Raw genomic sequence first — 23,196 nt, 5'->3', positions numbered from 1 at the left:
AACAATTATGAAAATTAAGACATTTGAAAACCACTCAAGCAGCTTTTATTTCTGGCTACATCTCATAAGACATGGTGCTGCTGGCCTTTTAGCTGGCTTTCAATAATGCTCCCCCTTCCTCCTAGGACACAACAGGGGGCATCCTGAACGAGGTCAGTGGGTGCTGTGCATATTTCCTTTTCCTGAGGCCTGCAAATGTGGAATAGTCCGCTCCCCTCTGGAAACCCCAGCCAGATGGGAGTTGGAGGTTAGGTCAGTTGCTGTGCTAATGGCCAGAAACGAGACCACTTCTGCATAAGCAATCACGTTTGCTCACTGAATTCTTTTTAATAATTCATGTTAATAGTAAAATCAGGATAGCATGGGAGATTTAAGTCCACATGTGATCCCTGAGGTTCATTTTAGCCATTAGTTTCAAAGCCTTTGGACTTTGCTATTCCCTCTGCCCAGAAGCCTCTTCCCCCACATACGCACAGGCTCATTTCCCCACTTCATTCCTGCTCAAATGTCACTGCATCAGACAGCCCTCCTCTGCCACTCTCTAAAGGAGCACCTCACACCACCCTGCTGAGCTTTCGCCCTCTGTCCTGCCTCATTCTTCTTTGCAGCATTTCTGACTACCTGTCACCATCTACTGGGGTTATGGTCTACCTCTCATGAGAAGGAAGTCAAGGACATTGTGTTGTTAGGGTGTGTCATCCCCAGTACCTGGAACAGTGCGCAGCACACAGTAGGCACTCAGTAAAACACTTGTTAAACATAGAACTAAATGCAATCCTTGTGCATACATGTCCGCGTCCCCTTAACTGTTTACCCAATCCGAGCGTTATTACTTTCTTCTTCTGTGTACCCTCTAATTTGGATCTCACAACTCTCTCATTTTCTCCACGGACTTGGCTCCAAACCCCAGTGGTTGAGAGGTGTGAGGAGTAGAGTTCACCACCCTTGAACAGGGTGGTCTGAAGGGCAGTCCCACAATTGAGACCTCTCCCTTGTGTGTATGGATATCAGAAACTATGACTCCTCTTTGAACATAACTTCAAAAGAGAGGGCAACCCAGTGGCCAAAGCTAGAACAATTTGAGCAACAAAACAAAACAGCATTGGACTATAAACCAGTGTATAAAATAAACACTCTTAATGCATACTGATGTGAGTAAATGACTGAATAACAAATGAAAAAGAGGAGATAAATTTCCCATGCAGAAGAATTCCAAATAAATTATACAGACATTCTACTCTAAAAGAGGGGAACATAACTCCTCCCAGAGGACAGCAGGGAAAGGGCAGGGGGTGGGGAGGGGTGAATCACTTTTCAGTGGAGAAGCTTGACAAATGACTTTACGGAGGTGACCAAGGTCAACAGCCACAGTGATAAGTGATGTTGCCAATCTGTACTCTTGATATATGTTAAGAATGGCACTCTACTGTTTCCCAAACCCACAACTACAGTCTCATCACGAGAAAACTCTCAGACAAATCCCAATTGGGTGACATTCTGCAAAATTCCTGATCAGGACTCCTCAAAAACTGTCAAGGTCAAGAAAAATAAGGAGAATCTGAGAAACTGTCACAGTGAAGACATAAGGAGACATAACATCTAAATACAATACGTGTCTTGGATCCTAGAATGGAAAAGGGACATTAGGGTAAAAACGAAGAAAATCTGAATAAAATACGGACTTAGGTGATAATGCTATATCCATATCGGTTCACTAATTATAACAAATGTACCACATTGATGAGATGCAAATAATAGAAAGAACAGTGTACGGGAGTAGAAGTATAACAAGGGGACTCTATACTATCTGCTCAATTTTTCTGTAAATACAAAAAAGGGAACCTGCCTGGGTAGTTCAGTCAGTTAAGCACCCAACTTCAGTTCAGGTCATGATCTCACGGTCCATGAGTTCAAGCCCAACGTCAGGCTCTGCACTGACAGCTCAGAGCCTGGAGCCTGTTTCAGAATCTGTGTCTCCCTCTCTCTCTCTCTGCCCCTCCCTCGCTTATGCTCTCTCTCTCTCTCTCTCTCTCTCTCTCTCTCTCAAAAGCAAACATTAAAAAAAATTAAAACACTCACATTTAAAAATAAAATAGATTTTAAAAAAGAGAGCAGAGGATGTTATCAACCTCACTATACTTCAGTCATTTCAAGATAAATAAAGCTCACGTTTCAACAGTTGCTGTACTCTGTTAGGGTAAAACACACTGAGGAGAAGCAATTTGTTTGAGATTCAATTTAAATGGATACTGTCTGTGATTGAGTATCTCTTAAGAAGGAATAGTAAAGTCGGGCATACAAAATTGTTCTGATTTAGACCCTCCGTCTCCACACAACAAGGCCTCCACAATGCACCCAGGGCCTCTACTGGTGGTAAAGTTCCCAGGCAGTGGCCACACAGAGGAGGGGCAGACACACACGGGGTGCACTTGGGAAATGACAAACTTCCGTGGCTCCGGTCGGTCGTGCTCGGCCCAGCGGTGGTGACCTGCGGGGGAGAGCTGCAGCTGGAGCCTGGCAGAATAAACATGTCCCTCTGCCACTGCACGCTTCTGAGCCCTTTAGGTAAGGAGGACCGTCTGCTGTATGGCAGCTGGTTCAACCCCTGCTCTCTCTCTCCACCGAGTGGGCGGATTCATAAGAGGCCACGGTATATACACACTGCTTCTATCTACGACTTGTTTACTAAACAACTGTGAGTGAATGTATTGTTCCCCAGATGTCGCTGATGACTGAAGTCTGTCTTAAACCTCTCGATTAAACAGGAAAGCAAAACATGCAGAACTAAACCAAAGAAGTGAGACGTGGGTTTTATGTGATCAGCAGATTCCCTGACTTAACCTGTCCAAATAGAATGTGAATGTTTCATTGTGTTTGCTTTATCTATTATGCGATTTTAGTGCCATCTAATCCACGAGGCTAGAAAGATGACAGACACTTTGTCCTCTGACCCTCTCAAAAGGAAAGATGCTAAGCGTAATGCTTAAAATGAATGTTCACACATAATATGACATGTTCTATCACACAGCAAATAATCCTTAGACCATTATGTAATCACATGCTTTACTGTTTGGAGGAGGAAAGTGCCATAATTTAAAGTGTAGACATTTATAGCTAAAAGAAGTATCTTGTACAAAGAACTCTGTCACTGTGAAAATATATTTTGAGAAACTTAAATGTTCCTGCTTATAGCAAAGACTTTCCACAAGAAGAAAATTAGGTTTCTGAGGGGCGCCTGGGTGGCTCAGTTGGTTAAGCTATCGACTTCGGCTCAGGTCATGATCTCGCAGTTTGTGAGTTTGAGCCCCGTGTCGGGCTCTGAGCTGTCAGCACAGAGCCTGCTTCAGATTCTATGTCTCCCCCTCTCTCTACCCCTCCCCTGACCATGCTCTGTGTCTCTGTCTCTCAATAATAAATAGACGTTAAAAGAAGAAGGAGAAGGAGGAAAAGAAGAAGATGATTAGGTTTCTTTAGATGTAAAACCCACAACAGACAAAATTTTGGTCCAAACCGTTTGTCTCAACCTAACTGCAATACTACATTCCCTTGCTCACTCCTTTGCATGGCCCTGTCCCTTGCCTCCAGTCCTAAAATGGATCTTCAAGAGTCTCTTGCTTTATACAGTTTGTTCCAAATACTCCCCCACTGTCACCAGCGATGGGTCCATAGCGATCTGCAGTGTGGCCTCTCTGTGCCTCTGGAGATGACGCCAGCCCAGGTTAGTGCCTGACTGAATTCTAAAACTCTGTATAGAAAGGAAAATCATATTTTCAAAGCATGTGGCTATAGTAGGTAAGAGTTGTTTTATTCAAGGCTTTGGAGGTTCTTTTTTTTTTTTTTTTAATGTTTATTTATTTTTGAGAGAGACAGAGTGCAGGTGGGCTAAGGGCAGAGAGAGAGGGAGACACAGAATCCGAAGCAGGCTCCAGGCTCTGAGCTGTCAGCACAGATCCCGACACAGAGCTCGAACTCATGAGCCCCAAGATCATGACCTGAGCCAAAGTTGGACACTTAACCGACTGAGCCACCAGGTGCCCCAAAGATTCGGAGATTCTAAAAGAGAGCACCACTACTGCTAAACCAATAAGCCAGAGGGTCTCCTGCAGGGATTCTACGCCCTGGTCAGGGAGCAGCACTCGTCACTCAAGTGGGAATCTCACAGCCTTCCCCATCCTGCCTCCCTCTCCCACCCCGCAGGGCCTGTCTGGTAGTTAGAGCACAAAGGTGGCTGGTTATGGAAATGCATACAAAAGGCATCTGGGTGATATGCCTGATCTCATCTGTGGGCCTCCCTAACCCCCGCTCCAGCCTTCTCCTTGTGCTCTTTACCCTGCAGGACTCCATCAGCAGCTCCCCTGCCCTCCAGCTCCAGCCAACGAAGAGGCACAGCAAGAGACTGTGAGGCTGTGAGACGGGAGAAGGCAGAGTTGAGACACTGACGGTCCCTGCTCCTTCCCCGCCGGGCTGCCATGGACTGGCCTGGTTAGCTGCTGTCAGGCAGCCTCCCCCTCCCCTTGGCTTTCAGGTTGAGGAGCCTTGACCGCTCCTTGCTGCTTCCAGCTCTCGGTTGGCACCGCACCATCTCTTGTTGGTTTCCGTGAACTCTGCCCTCTGCCAGTTACCAAGTGACCGTTTCCCCTGTTCCAATTACCAGTGTGACTGTATCATCTGTTTCTTGTGGAACGCTGATGATACAGATGTCATTTAAAGTACACTGTAGCATGACAAAAAAAGGTTATTTTCAAGCTTTTAATATGTTATGGAGCTTCTTAAATCTTTTAGTAATATTTAGTAATATTAACATTTCTTAACATTGTGAATCCAACAAACAACTCCCAGAGAAGGAAAGAGGGATAAATCATATTCCCGAGGGCATGGACCAGCATCACAACTCTTTTGATGCCCTCAGTGTCCCATTACATGCATCAGAACCCTACTAAGTTTCTCCACGCACAGGGACTTAATAAATGAGTGATTTACCCACGGCAATAGGGGTTATAGAAAACACAGGTGATGGCACTGGATTCCAGGGGATCCCTGCATTTTGGAGTCTACCTCACAGATGTCCTTCAGTGTAATCCAGGACCCATCCCAGCTCTACCTGTGTTGCTGGTCTTACACACCATGGAAATAGATGACATGGATCAGTGTGAAGTTGGGCTAAGGATTAGCCAGATTTGAAACCAGATGCTGCAGAGAAGGGATCAGTAGACTTTCCCTTACAATCAGTAGAGGGCAGGGGAGGGTAATGACAACCTGAGCCAAGGGGGCACTGCTGCCTGATGCGAGGCAAAGGCAATGCAGACATATGACAAGGGTGACACATGGGTGGGCACCACCGATCCATCCCCCAGTGGCAGGGCCAGCTGCGGGGAATCCTGGGGAAGTGCTGCTCTCCCAGAAGCTCTATGGCCTGCAGCCTTGGTGGAAATGCTACACTGGTAGACGATCTTTACGTGCATTCAGTTTTGAGAGAGAGAAAGAGAGAACAGAGAGGTGGCACAAGCAGGGGAGGGAAGAGAGACACACAGAATTCCAAGCAGGCTCCAGGCTCCGGGCTGTCAGCTCAGAGCCTGATGCAGGGCTCGAACTCACAAACTGTGAGACCATGACTTGACCCAAAATTGGGCACTTGACCGACTGAACCACCAGGTGCTCCTGATGATCTTCAGACTCTGGAGACACCAGCCTAACATAGTCCCTGACTAGGCACAGAAGCTTGGAGGCTCAAAAGCACTGAGAGTCGTCCCTATTCTAGAATTCTTCTCCTCTCTCTCACTCTTCCACCTGCTCCCTCCAATACGAATACAAACACGGCTGGGGGAGATGAGAAGCAATCCTTGCTTCCGGAACTTAAGACAAACCCATACTACTGGAACTTTCCTACACATACACACTGATTTTCCTGAACTGACTTTTTATTCACTAGATTCTGACTCCTTTTAGCCACTGTTAGGAAGGACTCCTAGGGTGACACTGTAGGCGTGTCCTCTACCCCAGAGTGAGCCTTTCCCACCAGACAGTGAGCTTCTCAAGGGCTGCAACAGTTTCTTACTTAAATTTGCGCACCGGACGCACAATACAGGGGCATGGAGCAGATACACAACAAATGTTTGGCTCATGGGTTGGTCAGTTTCAGTCAGCTGGTGGGAAGCAGAGGAGGTGGAAACTTGATCACATTATGTTGATTAATGCTCAGGAGATACAGGAGTGAAAAGAAAGTACAGGTATTCTCCCAAGAAATTTAGCGGAGAAATACTAGGTACCTCTTCGATGGCATTCAACACACTTTATTACAATTTATTTGTCTTAACGTCACTTCCAAACCTGTTGGGAGCAGAGCTGGTATCCTGCCTCCCTGTTCTTCGAGACACAAACAAGTATTTGCTTATAATCAGCACAAAATAAAAATGTGTTCAGTTTTAGTAATTCCCCAATCCTCTCCTTCCCGTCCTCTTTCCCTTTGGTCCACTGTGGAAGTTGACAAATAGTCATCCCCTTCTTTTTTTTTTTTTTTTTTAATTTTTTAATGTTTATTTATTATTGACAGAGAGAGAGACAGAACATGAGTGGGGGAGGGGAAGAGAGAGAGAGAGACACATAATCCGAAACAGGCTCCAGGCTCTGAGCTGTCAGCACAGAGCCCGACTCGGGACTCAAACTCACAGACAGTGAGATCATGACCTGAGCCGAAGTCGGACGCTCAACCGACTGAGCCACCCAGGTGCCCCAGTCATCCCCTTCTTGATACTCCCCACCTGAGCCTCTGTGACCCCATTCTTTCCTGGTGTTTTCTCCTAGCCCTCTGTATCGCTGCCCCGTTTTTCCATCAGTCCTGCAGTATACGTACTCCTAGACTTGTTCTCAGCCTCCCCTTCTCTTCCCTTTAAACTTTCTCCCGCCCGAACTACTACTACTTAAATGATCTTCTCTATGTGGATGACTCCTGAACAATGATCTCAAGCCCCGACACCTCTCACACAGTCTCATTCTAAGCTCCCAAACTGCCTTCAAGATAAACAAGAAGAAAGTTGGCATGAAGACAGCACGTATGTAGGTTGGAACTCTCATCTTCCTTTCAGCTCTTGGAGATAACGGGACCACAGTGAAAAATACAGCTGCAAGTTTAAACAGCAGGGTTTTAGTGCCGGGAGATAGAATGATGGTGGTCTCAGGCCTCACAAGTTGTCCGTGGTGCAGCACACAGAAGTTGGCAGAGAGGTTTGTAATCAGACAGACTTTGTCCCACTCACACCGGCCAGGCCCTTGTATGTTCTCTCTCTTGGATGTTTTGCTGAGGCTCAGGGTAGACTAGCAGGGCCACCTTTTCCCTGATGCCCCACTGGGTCCCAACTACTGCAGTGTTCTGGGCTCTCAACTTGCTCCTGCTCCAGCACTTGGGATATAGCCTTGGGGATTCTAATTCTAACTCGGCTGCAAACCTGAGTCTATGCTGGCTGGGCTTCCCCCAGAGAATGGTTCTCAGCCTCTTCTCCAGTGAACTTCCCCTTATTAACCTTACCATACAGCAGGGCTCTGACCCTCAGGCTGCAAAGAAGGACTGGCCGGACCCTAGATTCCATTTCTAAGAAGTCCTGTTCTGTGTGGTAGGACACTAGACTCATTCTTCTAGCTCCTTTGCCCATAGTGTATACTGCCCTGAGACTGCTCTCATGACTTTATTTCATTTTTTTTAATTTCTCATTTGAGAGAGAGAGACAGAAAGAGAGAGAATGAATCTCAAGCAAGCTCTATGCCCAGTGCAGAGCCTGATGTGGGCTTGATCCCAGAACCCTGGTATCATGACCTGAGCCAGAATCAACAGTTGGTTGCTCAACCGCCTGAGCCACCAGGCGCCCGTGATTATTATTATTATTATTATTATTATTATTATTATTATTTTTGTATCGGTATTTAGCTTACGCTCTATGGCTCAGACTGCTAAGTTGTTTTCCAGTTGGAAAGAACTCCATTCCCCGCCTCCTTGCAGCCAGGCTGGCCACATGACTAAGTTCTCGCAATGGAATGTGAACATAAGTGAAGTGAGCTACTTCCAGGTTAGCCCTAAAACATGCCATGTGTGCTCCTCCGTGCTCTTTCACTTTCCTGCAAACGGGAACACAGTCAGCTCTGTGATTCAGCACTAAGCATTGAGACCAGGGCAGAGCGCTAAAGGAGCATGATTCAACAGAGTGCAAGGACAAGTTTCTATCAATAAGGAGATAAGTACAGAAATCACAAATAAACACCTGGAAATGTTTACAGCACTTTGACATTACTGTGAAATACAAAGTGCGTGATCAGTGGCTCACAAAACACAACTATTGGTTTTTGCTGTATTGGAAAGAAAGAAAACCAGCCTTTCAACAAAGAGAGTTTGAGAAGCATTGCCCTAGTGGATGGTGGGAAAACAAGAAGAAAGGGACCCTTCAAACCCTAAGCACTCACCTCAGGACTGTCAACAAGAGAGAAAAATAAACTTCTGTCTTCTTCAAGGCACTGTGTATTGAAACTCTGCCCAAAAAGCCCGCAGCTCTAGGTGAAGGTGCTGGAATGAAATAGAACGTGAACATGCATTGGCTGTTCCTTCCTTGCAGCTTTTAGCAAAGCATTACAAGAAAGAGATGAGCTCAGGCAAGAATTGTTTGTAAGTAGGTGTACAGGAATGGACACCATCTTGAAACTGGGGGATTAGAAAAGTTAACTGCTTCTGTGACCCCAGAGAGCAAAAAGATGGTATCACCACTCAGAGCCTTTCTTGAAGGTCTGTCAATAAGACGTTCCAGTGAAGCAAAGGAAGACAGGCCTACAGTAAAGATCAGAGTAAAGGTGCACCATCCTGCCCATGGCTATGTTTTAGAGGATCTCAAGGTAGAGACCAAAGAAGGGGGAAGACAGAGGTGGGCCAAGCACAGAAGGTAGGAAATAAGGCAAGCTTAAGAACCTGGTCAAGAACCAAGCGGATGTGGTAACTGGTTAATGGAACAGACCAGAAAGCCAGGGAACTTTTGAAGGTATTTCCAGGCCCACAGCTGGGCCTGGAAAGGCCCCTGTTCACTCTTCCCCAAGAAGCACACTCTCCCACACCCATTTCAGATACGGCCACAGATGGACAAGGAAGAAACTTCACAGGAAACAAAGTCAAAGTCAGGGTCCTTGTGAGGCCTTTCCTGGAAAGCAAACACAGGGACCACCCACAGAATTACCCCACCACCAGGGCGGAGAGCTTTTATTCCTGCCCAGCACGGCTTCATTATTTTTATGCACCTGTGACTGCTGCGTGTCTCCTGTTCTTCTGAATGGGAGCTTGTTTTATTTTTAGGTGGTTTTCTTGTCCCTCCTCCTCCATCATATACCACATGTTGGTCAGTCAGAATAAAGAAAGAAAGGAACATTCTATGACGAGTATATAGAACAGAGATTAGATAAGAAAAGGCCACACCAGGGACGTCTGATAAACTAAACCCTTTCAAGGAAAGCATGGGGGGCCATGTCACATAGGAGGGGCTGGGTAATAATGGGGAAGGAGCGGAAGCTTCAGCATCAGCTGGACCTGAGTCAGATGTAGACTCGTCACACTCACAAATGGCTCTAACCCGGCACACCGATGATGCAGTCAGAGCCTTTTCCTTTCTCTATAAAAATGGCACCATAACTACAGTGACTGTATGGGGTTGGTGAAGGATTAAATTAAAGCAATGTTTACAAAGTGATTGGCAAGATGCCTAGCACATAGGAAGTAATACAATGGCAAACAGTACTTCCTAAGAAAGTCAGATAACTCAAACTTTCTTAAAAAAATCAATGGAATATACAGCCAGCATTCTGGAAGTTTAACTGTTTGTGCTCTAACATCTCAATTTAACAATGAGTGATGACAAAGTCATCCTACATCTACCCTAAAATAACTACAGGCCAGGAACGAAGTTCTCCCTGCCTGAGAATGTGCCCAGTGCTGCGGTGACTAGGCTTCAGGCACTGCCACCTCCTTCTGCTGCTGCCCGAGACAGAGCAGGGAGGCAGGGATGGAAAAGGAGGTAGAGGAGGGAGACCAGAGACACCACGGTGTGGTAAAAGAACCCAGACTTCACGTCTGGGTTCAAACACCAACAGGTGAGCAGGTGAGCACATTGGACAAAGAGCGTGGCTCCCATTACAAACATCATACTCAGCAGTGGGAAACTGAGAGCCTTTCCTCTAAGATCAGGAACAAGACAAGTAGCCTCTGGCCACTTCTTCTCAACACAGTACTGGAAGTCGCAGCCAGGGCAATTAGGCAAGACAAAGATATGAAAGGCATCCACATGAGAAAAGGAGAGTAAAATTGTGTCCATTCACAGATGACATGATCTTATACACAGAAAACCCTAAAGGTTGCACGCAAACACAAACACACACAAAAATGTCGGGACTAATAAGTGAATTCAGAAAAATTGCAGGATACAAAATTAACACACAAAAATCAATTGCCTTTCTATACACTAACAATGAACAATTCGAAAAGGTAGTTAAGAAAACATTCCCATTTACAACATCAAAAAGAGTAAAATACTGAGCAATAAACTTAACTAAAGAGGTAAAAGACTTATACACTGAAAAGTACAAAACATCAATAAAAGAAATAAGAGACACAAATAAATGGAAAGACATGCTATGTTAACAGAAAGGAAGCCTCAATATTGTCAAAATGTCCATACTATCCAAAGTGATTTAAAGATTCAGAACTATCCCTATCAAAATCTCAGTGGCATTTTTTTTAAATCCTAAAATTAATATAAAACACAAAGGACCTCAAATAACCAAAACAATCTGGAGAAAGAAGAGCAAATTTGGAGGCTGCATACTTTCTGATTTCAAAAAATATTACCAAGCTATAGTAATTAAAACAGTATGGTACCAGCAAAAAGACAGACATCTAGACCAACAGAACAAAATAGAGAGCCCAGAAATAAATCCATGCGTGTATGGTCAACTGACCTTCAATAAGGGTGCCAAGAATACACAATGGGGAAAAGACAGTCTCTTCCACAAATGGTGTTGGGGAAGCTAGATGTCCACATGCAAAGGAGCATGGCTTCTGGAGCTACATGGCCTGAGTCTGAAGTCTTGTTCACCAGCAAGCTAATTAAGGGATTTCCTCATCTGTAAAATAGGGATAATAATAGTATCTAATTTCTAAGACTGTTGGCAGATTTAAATCTGACACCTAGGATTCATTCCTTTACAGCCATTATCAATAGGGCCTTGGGAAAGTTACTTAACCTCTCTGACCCTCCATTTCCTCTGGTGTAAAAGGGAGACAAGCTCTACCTTGTTGGGCCACTGGGTGATTAGGACAAAGTGAATGAAATAGCCAGTGGAAAGACCTCAGCCCACTTCCAGGTCCAGAAGAAGTGTTCAAAGTGAGTTCGCATCTCTTCCCATTTGATCCTGTGGTGAGATGGGCAGGGTAGCATTCTCCACGTTCCAGAGAAGAAAACTAAAACTGGGACAGACTGATTCTCTCTCACCAGCGCTCATCCTTCTGGCCCAGGGTTCTTGGACCACACTGACTAATGGAGCCCTTTTTCGGTACTTAATTCTATGCCCCCATGAAAAATGAAATATTCAGGTTTGCTCTCCATACTGACATTAATGCCTTTTGCAAACATTTACTGATTCTAGAAGAAACAGAATATGATTATGGTAAACAGCAACAAAATTTGTAAGCATACCTCTACTTATAAGTTTTGACAAAAGCTTATGGGTAACAGTCCATACCATGAAATGAAAATGACAGAATAAAACTCTAAATACATAACAAAAAATAGCAATGATTAGTCAGTTTGCCTGTTTCAGAGAAAGTTCAGAAAAACAAGCAACTGGATTTACCTCTAACACCCTGAATGATCTAACTTAAGAAACACCTTCTCCAACGGCATTGTACTTTCCCCATCAACACAATAGAGTCTACCATTTGAACTAGACCACAGAATTCAATCATCTGACTTGTAAGAAATTAGACGGGAAATTAACTGAGAAAGACCAGTAATGACCTAGTCCTGTGGACATTCATTTTCTTTTCCCTCTGTTAGATATTCATGGAATTCGCATACATGGAGAGTTACAAACATGTAATGGGTAAGTTCCACTGTCCTATCATAGTGAATTCTACCCAACCATTGAGTCCTCTCATCCCTGTCCAGTTAACATTTCCTCAGTGGTCATTATATGCAGAAGACAGGCAAAGATGTACAAACACGTACAAGGATGTCAAATGGGAGCGCCTGGGTGGCTCAGTCAGTTAAGCATCTGACTCTTGATTTCAGCTCAGGTCATGATCCCATGGTTCATGAGATCAAGCCCCATATTGGGCTCTGCGCCTGACATGAATCCTGCTTAAGATTCTCTCTCCCTCTCTCTCTCTGCCCCTCCCCAACTTGCATGTTCTCTCTCTCTCTCTCTCTCCCTCAAAAAATAACTTAAAATTATTTAAAAAGAAAAAAAGAGGTCAAATACCCGCAGGAAGCTCGTAATCTAGAGCAGTGGGTGCCTTAACCAGGGCTAATCCTCCATACACCCCTGCCCCAGGACATCTCCCAATACCTGCAGACATTTATATGGCAGACGCAACTGGGAGTGCTAACTAGCATCTAGGGATGCTGCTACACAGGCTACAAAGTACAGAACAGCCCCCACAACGATGAATTGTGCAGCTAAAATGTCAGCGGTGCCAAGGTTGAGAAACCCCAATCTAAAGGGTGAGATGAGAACTGGACGTGTAGTACTTCCATGAGTTGAATATGGTGTGAGCTATAACAGAGACAAAAGTGAAGGGCTCTCAGATTGACGTTTAAATAGGCAAACAAAACTCAGTGTTGGCAAAGGTGTAGGGAAAATGGCATGTCCTTAACATACTGGCGAGAATGTAAATTGATCCAACTTCTGGGGAGTGCGATTTGGCAATATGTTAGCAAAAGCTTTGTTGATACTATTTCGATCTTTGCTTTCATTCCCATCTTCTTCACGCTTCCTTTGCTTTCTCTTTTCTCTTCCTTCCCCAGAACGGAGGGGTCAGCTTGTGAGGGAGAATGCAAAAGGATGAGAGGCAGTTTGGGGAGTGGCACCGAGGCATGGGCAACATGTTAGGGAGCAACAGAGACTGGTGAGCAAAGGGGCTGGAGGCTGATAACAAAGCTGCTTAGGCGCATGGGTTAGCAGGCCTGGCAGCCAAGGACAAGAGGCCGTGGGGACAGAGTCAGGCACAGAGGAGGCAGCATGGCCTTTGTGGTTGGGCCATGGGCAACTAAGAGTAAAATACTGTAAAAACAAGTAAAATGTAAGTAAAAATAATGAAGATAAGCTTCAGTAGAAGCTAGACACAAGTTTCTAACCGCCAGAGAATATACGTACAAAGATATAAAGGGGTAAAAGTAGAAAGATCCCTGGGTGTTGGATTGGAGTTGGAGTATTTGTTATGAATTCATGATTTTATAACATATGGCCTAATGTAGACAAATTGACGAATGTATATGCGTGCATATGTATATACATATACTTCCTAGCTCTGTCCAAGAGGTCTAAAACAATGACACTCCAGTAACAATGGGCACATCAATCTTCCATATCTTAGTTTTTAAATACCATTCTTTGCCAAAAGGGAGACTAACTAGGTCAGGGAAAGTACAAAGTAAGCCTGGAATATCTTGTGGTACCAGAACATTTTAAAATGCTCGGTGAGGGACGCCTGGGTGGCTCAGTCGGTTAAGCGGCCGACTTCGGCTCAGGTCATGATATCGCGGGCCGTGAGTTCGAGCCCCGCGTCGGGCTCTGTGCTCACAGCTCAGAGCCTGGAGCCTGTTTCAGATTCTGTGTCTCCCTCTCTCTGACCCGTTCATGCTCTGTCTCTCTGTCTCAAAAATAAATAAACGTTAAAAAAAAAAATGCTCGGTGACTAATGGGGAGATCAAAAGGACACAGGAGCCAGCTTCGAGGGGCTTCCACTGGTCAAATGAGGACCATTTGAGCATCAAAATAAATAATGATGGTAACAGATGTCAACATTTTGGATACAAAGGGAATCCATGAACGCTTTCTAACATAAATGAGTAAATACAGGAGGGAGAAAGAAAATTCTTCCTTACAGTATAATGCCAATGAATAAACGTGGGAGTGATGGAAATACAGAATCACCATGTGGCAACTTTCACAGAGGTGGCTGATTCAGGCAGAAGTCATCAATGACTGGTTATGCCGTAGGTGGAGGTTTAATGAGGAACAGGCTATTAACATAACCTCAGAGTACTTCCCCACAAACACCAATAAATCTCAAAGAAAGAAGTGGTGAATTTAAGGTGAGGAGAGCAGGCAGACACCAACATAAGCAGGTGCTCAAGGCCAATGTTCCAGCAGCGAGAGTTTGACATGGTGTACCTTCCTTTTTTTTTTTTCCTTTATTTATTTTTGAGCGGCAGAGAGAGAACGAGCAGGGAAGAGCACGGAGAAGGAGGGAGAGAGAGAGGAAGAGAGGGAGAAAGAGAGAGAATCCCAAGCAGGTTCTGCACCATCAGCACAGAGCGCGATGCAGGGCTCAAACCCACGAACTGTGAGATCATGACCTGAGGGAAGTCAGAAACTTAACCGACTGAGCCACCCAGGTGCCCCAACATTGTGTCCCTAATGTGATGCACCAAGAAGAGCAAAGTCCTGCCAAGGTCACATGACCTGAGTCTGGTTCTGAAGAAACACGTGCTAGACCCAGCTGGAGAATCATCCTACAGCATGTAAGACCTGTACAAATGCAAGGATCTTAGGAACAGATTAAGTCTGAGGAACTATTCCAGAGGAGACATGACAAATAAATGTAATGTGTATCCTAGATAAAGCAAGAAAAGAGTGATCTGGGGGATGGCTGAAGAAATATGAGTGGGCTCTGTAGACTGGATGGTAGAGTTGTACCAACATCAATTTCCTGATTTGGTGTTACAATGATTAATTTTGCGTGTCACCATAACTGGGTTAAGGGATGCACAGATAGCTGATAAAATATTAATTGGGTGTGTCCCTGAGGGTGTTTCCGGAAGAGATTAGCACTTGAATTGGTGAACTAAGATCGCCATCACCCAATGTGAGTACATGTCATCTTCCATTGACAGAAGAAGGGGGAATCTTCCCTGTTGCTTGAACTGGGACTTGTATCTTCTCCTGTCCCTGGACATCAGTGCTTCTGATTCTCAGGCCTTCAGACTCAGACTGAGTTACACGACCAGCTTTCCTGGTTCTCCAGATTGCAGGTGGCACGTTACGGGACTTTTCGGCGTCTAGGACCCTATGAGCCAATTCTTATAATAAACATCCTCACTTACATCTATTTATATCCTATTGGTTCTGTTTCTTTGGAGAACTCTAACCAATTCAAATGCCATGGGGATATAGGATATGATTATACTTATTTTCTCTTTGTCAGACCCATGTGACCCCAGGGAAAGGGGCCCCCATTGAAAGGACTAACCTACTAAAAATCAACCAGGGCAGGAGGCACGTGAGTCAGTGAGTTCTGTAAGTGGTCTCGTTTTGGTCTTCAATAACCAGTTACCGGCAAGGGCTTAACTTTGGATTTCTTTAGCTCTCCTTGGGGAGTGAATGCCTCTGACTGACTCCACTGCCCACCTTTGACTTAGATGATCTGAGTCGATCTGGGAGCAGCTCCAGAATTTCTGTAGAGGAGGGGCTTTGGGGCAGCTTATCTGTAACGGGAGACCAAGGAAGCCTCAAAGCTTCATTTACAAAGCAAGCACACTGCTTTTGTGTAGATTGCTTGTTTGTTTGGAGGGCCTTTGGGCAAATGGGTGGCACTTACACAGAGACTAAGGTGCCCTCCAACCCAGCCCTGCTACCTGCCAAGCCATCCCTGATGATGTCACAGAATCTGCACAGGGCTAAGTCAAGGCCAGGGCCAGGAGCACCTCCTGGAGGTGAAGACACAGGACTAGTTGATGAGTATTTAGGGGGGCTGACTAACATCTTTAGAAAGGGGTGGGGCAGGCTGTACTGGGCAGGTTGTTTTCCAGAGTGACACCTAGTCTGGCCCAGCTTAAGGTGTATGAATGATTCACACCTAAGGAGAGGAGGCAAGGTCCATGGGAGCTGGGTGATGTCAGGGGTCACAGGCAAGGAAGGAGTTTAATGTACCAGGCGGCAGAACAGGAGGAGAGGGGTCAAGTGCTGCAGAGGCAGGGCCAGCAGATGAAGGGAGAAGAGGAATAAGGAGAAGGACATCAGCCTCAAGAGTGAAGAGGGACAGGCGCAACCCAGGAAATCAGGACCCTCCTTTCGTTGGGCCTGGCCTGGCCCACCAGGCAGATCAGGCAGAGCACCACACGTCTTTCAGAATGAATTCAATAATTAGCTTGTCTGTGGGGTGGAAATGCCCTGAGTTGGTTCAGTGCTTTGCAGAGCGAACCGCAGAGACCTAAGTTAGCAAGAAGGCACATGCCAGTGAGGATGGCATCAGGCACCCCAAGTCCATGTCTGGTGATTGCGTGGCCATGCTCTTCTGACTCACTGGCTGGTTAGCTAGCTCTGTGTTTTTGTCTACCAAGAACTGAGATGAGCAGACCGTACAGGTAATACTAAGAGGGAATTACTGCTTCTTCGGAACTTTGCCCTGTGCCTTCGATCACACAGTGTTAAGTCATCTCAGTCCTGAAATTTGCGTTCCCCATAGCACAGTTTCGCAACCTCTGGCAGGATTTCGTCCGTGAAGTCTCATTCGACGTGGGAGGGCAGGAGAGAAGGCTCTGGAGGGACTGCAGCAATGAGCACTTAGCACACCCAACACCCGTATGGAGACCCTACCACCCCCATGCAACCTGCCTAGGGTGTCCCACATCTGGAGGCCCTGCCTCTTTAATTCCAACGTTTATGTGGTCCTCACAGGCACAAAGCTCTTTCACAGAGACGACTTAACGGCACCCACAACACACGCACGTAGGTACAAAAGGAATTATTATCCCTGTTATGTAAATGAGAAAACTGATTCAAGGATGACAGGCGATTTATCCAAGGTCACAAGACCTCACAAAGTGGAGCTGGGACTAGAACCAAACCCATGTTCTCCAACTGCCTAACTCGGTCAACTCTCAGGGCTTCTGCAGACAGCACCCCGCCCCTCACCTCCACCTCTCCCATCCTTGGCAGGACTAAGTTCCAGGGGACTCCTCCACATACATGCAGAATCCAGGATGAGGAACAAATGATCAGCAAGGCCAAAGAGGAGGAGGCTCAGTGCCTGCAGGAGGAATGATGGAAAGAAGAACAAAGGACCCAGGAAGGAAGGAAGCAAGCAAGGAAGTGGGTGGAACATCTCTAAGTCACCTACAGCTCGGGAATCTCTGTTGGCACTCTCGCCAGAACAACATGCATTTGCACCCATGTTTAGACAAATATCAGTCTTGGAGGAAAAGATGGCAACCAGCATTTAAGGAGCACTTCCTGTATATCAGGCACTCTGCTGAGTGCTTTCTCTTCTAATTTTCGGAGGTGGACATAATCTTCACTTTTACAGACAAGGAAATTAAGGCTTAGAGAAGTGAAGCAAGTATCCAAGGTCACAAAGCCTGGCCAGGAACAAAGGCTGGTCTGACGACAAAGCCCTGCTCTTTTCCTTACACCACATTAATAATGCCTTGGGCCCCCGGCTCTGCCATTTAGAAGCTTGCAATCAGACTTAACCACTCTGTTGGGTATAATCACAGACCAGAAAGCATTCTGAACTAATGTACACTCCAAGGAGAATGGCTAATAGGTAATTTGAGTTATAGTAATTCCCATTTGAGTTACAGCAATTCCCCCTGCCCCACCCCAAAGAAATAAGAGGTTGGACTTAAGTTATGGTGATTTCTGCCCCCTCATCAAAAAGATGGAAAACATGGGGGCAAAGCAGTCAGCCTTGGGCATGTGTGCAAGACTTTGAGCAGGATGTGCCTCGACTGCTGCCTGGCTACACTTCTGTGTGCATTTGTCCTGTGTGTGGGTTTTGGAAAAATGAGGGAAAGCATGAACATGTTATAGACTCTCAGGTTCATGACAGAAACAATCACATGTTTTTATGTCTTCTGAGATCAGTCTTCATTCATAGAAACCACAGGCATATCTGTTCTACCAAACATCCTATGCAACAACCAGATACCTAAAATAGATCTGCCGTAACATACAGGGGCTGGCAGCTGATTTATGCATTTGTCAGATTTAGAAGACAGGATGTGTCATTTATATTGAAATCAAAGCCACAAAGTTTTAAATGTGAAAGATGAAAAAAGAAAACAAAAAATGTGCCCAAATGATCTACATTTCTAGTTACGCAGTAGTGACGGTCAATAGAAGATATGGCCAGCAGCTTACAAGTCCAGATCTAACATGTCCTAGTACACGATACTAGCTCCATACAGTCTCAAGGCACAAGAGACAACTCTGGAAGCTTATCTCAAGTACATAAACCTCACTGGCAGGATTTGTTTGCTGGTCTTTTTAGAATGGTCCTGTTTGTTTAGATAAGCATGATGTTAACAGAGCCAAAGTTGTGTGTTTCTAACTGTATAACTTCTAGTTGAAAAAATTCTAACTCACTGGACTCAGACCACACAAAATTGGGCCCCAAGTCTCAGGGAAAGCAGGGTTAGCAACTACTGATAGATAGTTCACCAGAAAGTGCAACAACTCTCCTTAACAATAAAAAAGTCCATGCATTGATGAAACGCCATGCAATGCATAGACTGATAACTCGCTGGTAAAGAAGAGATCATCTGTTTGTAGCTGGCATTTACTTCATCATCCAACTCATTAAAAAAAAAAAAAACATAAGTAGTTACCCTAAGAAGCTAAGTGGCCCTTAACTTTTAAAGTAACATTCCAAGACCAGGTAATACTCTGGGCAGCAAAGGAGTGAGGAGGGAGAAATGTGTTGCAATGACAATAACAAATGACAGGGACATATTTTGTGGAAATTACTCAGTTAAAAATTGCTTTTGAGGCCCGTTTTAATGATTACTTTATAAGACTAAATTGTGTGCCAATATTCAGTCACTACTCCAATTACAAGTTGAGAAACTTCTAAGCAATTTTGGGTAGTCACAACTTGCTCAGGGAAAGCAATAAAGTAACATTGCTACAGAACAAAGCACTTTTGTCTTCCGTTGGTGAGGGGGATCACGGGGACCTTCATTAACTCACCAAGCACCCCCTCCCACCCCCACCCCCAGTGTTACCAGTTTGTTAATAGTAACGATTGCACGAATCTTTATGCCTTGCAGACTTCGAGCTTTATCCTGCCACACCGTCGTCCCGGGCGTTAACCCGAGGCTGAAAAAGGTTAAATCCCTGGGCTCCACGGGAAAAACTCAGTTCACCATCAAGGGCTGTGAGGCCGGGCTTGGAAAAGCAGCACCTGTGCCAAGGCAGAGCGAAGCCTGCGTCGCGCTCCCGGCGCCCAGCCCACCAGCCCACAGCACATGCAACGCGGATCCTGCATCCCGGTTGCTTTTCACCCCCAAGACAAAAAGTGGGGGCGGGCAAGATGCGCCACCCGGAGTTTGTCCCAGGTGCTTGGAGTACGTTCGGGACCCGGCTGGACGCCAGGCAAACCCGAAAAGCCGCGTGCTGGGCCCGGTGGAGGTGCGCCTCGGCCTCCCCAAGCGCGCCCCCGCCGCCCCGGCTCCGGGAACCCTCCCCGCGCCCGGCGCCTGCACTCACCGCTCACGCTCGCCCGCCGCCGAGCCCGGGAGCGGGGGCCCTTGCGGCTGCTGCATGCCCTCGGGGCCGAGCGCAACGAGGCGACCGGGTGCCGGGCTCCGGCCGGGAGCGGGGAGCAGTGAAGGTTTAGACGGGCCGGCCGCGGCGCCCCTCCTCTCCAGCGGCAGCTGCTACACGCCCGGAGCCCGAGGAAAGTTTGGCGGAGCAAGGGGTGGCGCCGAGGGGGCGGAGGGGCCGCGTCCCCGCCCTGCCCCGTCCTGCCCCCGGCGTCCGACTGTTCCCACGAGAGAGCGCCCCCCACCGGCGAGGCACGGATCGGCGCACAGGGGCTCTCCTACAGATGCCCTCCTGCCTGGGACTGGTTCCCAGGAGGGTGGCCGGCCTGGAGGAGTGATGGTGCCCACTAGAAGTCCGCTAGGACCCACAGGGCTTACAGAGCCATACCTCGGAGCCCGGTATTAAAGCGCTGTCCCTCTGTCTCTCCTCGCTCGTCGGGGAGAGATATGTTTGGAGTGGCTCTGGGTAAGTGTAGCCCACACCCACCTTCCCAGGGGAGGCAGGCTCACTGCCAGGCCAAATGCTTGCTCTAAAACTTGAACCTCAAAGCTACCCCAGGGTGCGGGCAGCCCCCAGAGGCCCAGGATGTTCGTGTGCATCTGGCCTGGAGCCTTTCCTAGGCACCTTTTTGTTGAAACAGGAAATTAAAAAAAAAAAACAACAACAACAACAACTTAAAGTTCTTATAAGAGGGTTCTTAACCTCCTGGGGTAAATAGTCCTGGGTACTTTGTTTTTCAAAGCTGAAATATAAAGCCACCACTGACCCACCTTTGGTAAAGAAAGATGCAAAGTAAAACAATGTCCTCAAGACTTTGTTCTCTCTGCACTCTGCAAAGTAAAACAAAGTTACAGACTTGATGAAAGTTGGACCTTCCTGGTGACCTCACCAGAGAGAAATACTGTGAGGTTCTTCCTACTCATGCTTCAGAACCTTGGGAAACACTGACAGCATGTGCCCAGATATCTTCTTGTAGCCCTTAGCCATTCATTCATTCGTTGTTCATTCAACGTTGATATTGGGACTTCCTGTATGTCAACTAGGAACCATATCCTAGAAGACAAACTATATGGTAACCTGCCCCCTACCATCAAAGAAATTCTTTCTCTGAAGATAATGTTTTGTTTGTTATGGGATGAACCTCATCCCACTGGTCATGACATCCTCTATACCTCAAATCTTCACAGGGATATGGCTAAATTTTGGTTGACATGTGCAGAGTACTGTTGCTTCACTTGGGTGTTCAGAAAATTCCTGTGTTGCCTTGCAGATGAATGGTATAGGGAGGGCTACAACTTGCAAAGCTAGTGTTAAGAAAGATCCTGTTTACTGGAATAAGCAAAAACGTGGCAGATGATATATGAGAACAAGGTCAGGGGAGTGAACAGCTCAACTCCAACAGCACAGAGCTGAAAGGGCAACCACCAGCACCTAGTAAATGCTAATGTGTCGTGTGTTGAGTGAGTAAGCCGTTGTAACCCTAAACTGGCAACTGTAAACACCAGTTAAAGCCTTCTTTTACTGGAAATTTTTTCCAAGTTCCAAACAATTTAATTAGCAAAGGCACCGGGGAAACATAAATTATGTTGTAACTTGGGAACTTCCTGAACTTGAGCATTGGAAAGGAGAACAGGGATTCTGTAAAGCCATATGTGATTACCTTTAATGCATGAGTCCTAAAAAAAAAAAAAAAAAAGGAGAAGGGATTATGGTTAGCTGTTTTTGCAAAAGGAACCAGACATTCTAGCTAGATGATTTTTTTTTTTTTTTTTTTTTTTTTAGAAATGTGGGTCAGGTCTGAGGGGAAGGCAAGAAAGTGAGCCAGAAAAGAAATGCAGAGGGAAAGAGGCTGGGAGAACATCCAGCTTGTAGACCTATGGGCATGAACAGGACAAAAATGGGACAAGAGGCAAAGGACAAGTAAAAAGAGATGTGTGGCCCCAAATTCTCATTTTTAGATAGAAGCCAGAACCTTCTTTAAGTCTTTGTAGGGTCTATGATATCTCACTTCTCTACCAAAATGTTTTTATTAGTAAAACTAAAGCTGACGTCAAAAATGACAAACGTCAAGCCTGAGGGTATACTTGGCCTTAAAGATCACAGACTAGAAAGTCATTCAAAACTTTTTCAACAAACATTTGCTAATCAGCTTCCTATGTTCAGAGTGTTGTGTTTTGTGTTCCTGGAGATACAAAAATGTATAACATTGTTTCTATAAGGGGAAGAGAGGTGCACTCCACAGTGCTTGATGGAAAGGAATTGTGATGGCTGAAGGAACAATTATTGCCTTGGAGAAGCTATGTCCACCAGCGTCTCCTTGGCAGGGAATAAATGCTGCAAAATAAATACATGAACAAATAAAACTAAAAACCCAGCCTGCCCCCTCGTATAGTGAGAAGCAACACCACAAGACTCAGGCAAGACTTCTCCCCCTCCGGTTTTATGGAAAGAGGCCCATGTTCCTCTGCCCCCTACTTGCTTTGGACCTCTGATTGCATGGGCAGGAATTCACAGACTGTCCTTCTCAACTTTTTTTTTTTTTTTTTTTTTAACAGTCTGAACTGAATCTGTGTTAAATTTTGCTCATCTGTACTAATTAGCAATGAAGCTGCCTACAGCAGATGAATAATGTGAGAAAGTGAAGGGCAACTATAACGTGAGAGATGTAAGTGGTACCTGAAATAACAGTTAGCTAGAAGGTTCTGAGGAAAGCCTGTGCAAAAGCAAGGTGATTGCCCTGTAGAGTACTCATCAATTACATGTAACTCCAAGTGGAAAGCAATAAAGAGTCACAGAAATAGTCAACAACTACCGAAAAATTAAAAATCAAACTCATTTAAATTGGGCAAACCATCTCATATAACTTATGTGAATCATTCAAAAATAATCCTTTAGATTTTCATCTCATCGCTACTGAGTTCTGCATATTTTTATGCTTCAGAAAAGAGTAACCAATTTTGAAAACAAAAGTCATGATGGGAATCTTGTAGCAAAAATGAAAACATATTATAAAAACATAACAACTAGGGTGCCCCTGGACCCAGATTTCTTTCTTTTCTTTTCTTTTTTTTACTTTCTCTTTATTATTTTTTAATTTACATCCAAGTTAGGTAGCATACAGTGCAACAATGATTTCAGGAGTAGATTCCCTAATGCCCCCTACCCATTTAGCCCATCCCCCCTCCCACACCCTCTCCAGTAACTCTCTGTTTGTTCTCCATATTTAAGAGTCTCTTATGTGTTGTGTCCCCCCTCTCCTGTTTTTGTATTATTTTTGTTTCCCTTCCCTTATGTTCATCTGTTTTGTGTCTTAAAGCCCTCATATGAGTGGTCATATGATATTTGCCTTTCTCTGACTGACTAATTTCGCTTAGCAACTGACTAATTTTGCTTAGCATGTGGACCCAGATT

The 23,196-nt window shown here is 45.5% G+C and overlaps 1 protein-coding gene across 4 annotated transcripts in view; it reads right to left on the bottom strand.

The window, feature by feature from the left end:
• Window positions 1-19,969, bottom strand: part of LPAR3 (lysophosphatidic acid receptor 3) — a 79,266-nt gene extending 59,297 nt beyond the window's left edge. Inside the window, exons 1-2 of one of the 4 annotated variants that reach the window (XM_058716776.1) lie at window positions 9,268-9,424; window positions 8,449-8,548 (exon numbers count right to left, since the gene is read on the bottom strand). The gene's annotated coding sequence lies outside the window, so the exon portion shown is untranslated. Of the gene's footprint in view, window positions 1-8,448; window positions 8,813-9,267; window positions 9,425-19,244; window positions 19,341-19,728 lie in introns of those variants that run through there. The other 3 variants (XM_058716775.1, XM_058716778.1, XM_058716777.1) reach the window with 3 other exon arrangements.
• Between the last annotated feature and the right edge of the window lie 3,227 nt (window positions 19,970-23,196).

The sequence above is a fragment of the Neofelis nebulosa genome, chromosome 2 (assembly GCF_028018385.1).
Source record: "Neofelis nebulosa isolate mNeoNeb1 chromosome 2, mNeoNeb1.pri, whole genome shotgun sequence".
In the NCBI taxonomy this organism is placed as follows: Eukaryota; Metazoa; Chordata; class Mammalia; order Carnivora; family Felidae; genus Neofelis; species Neofelis nebulosa.
The sequence above is the reverse complement of the archived record's forward strand: the minus strand, read 5'-3'. Positions and strand labels throughout refer to the sequence as shown.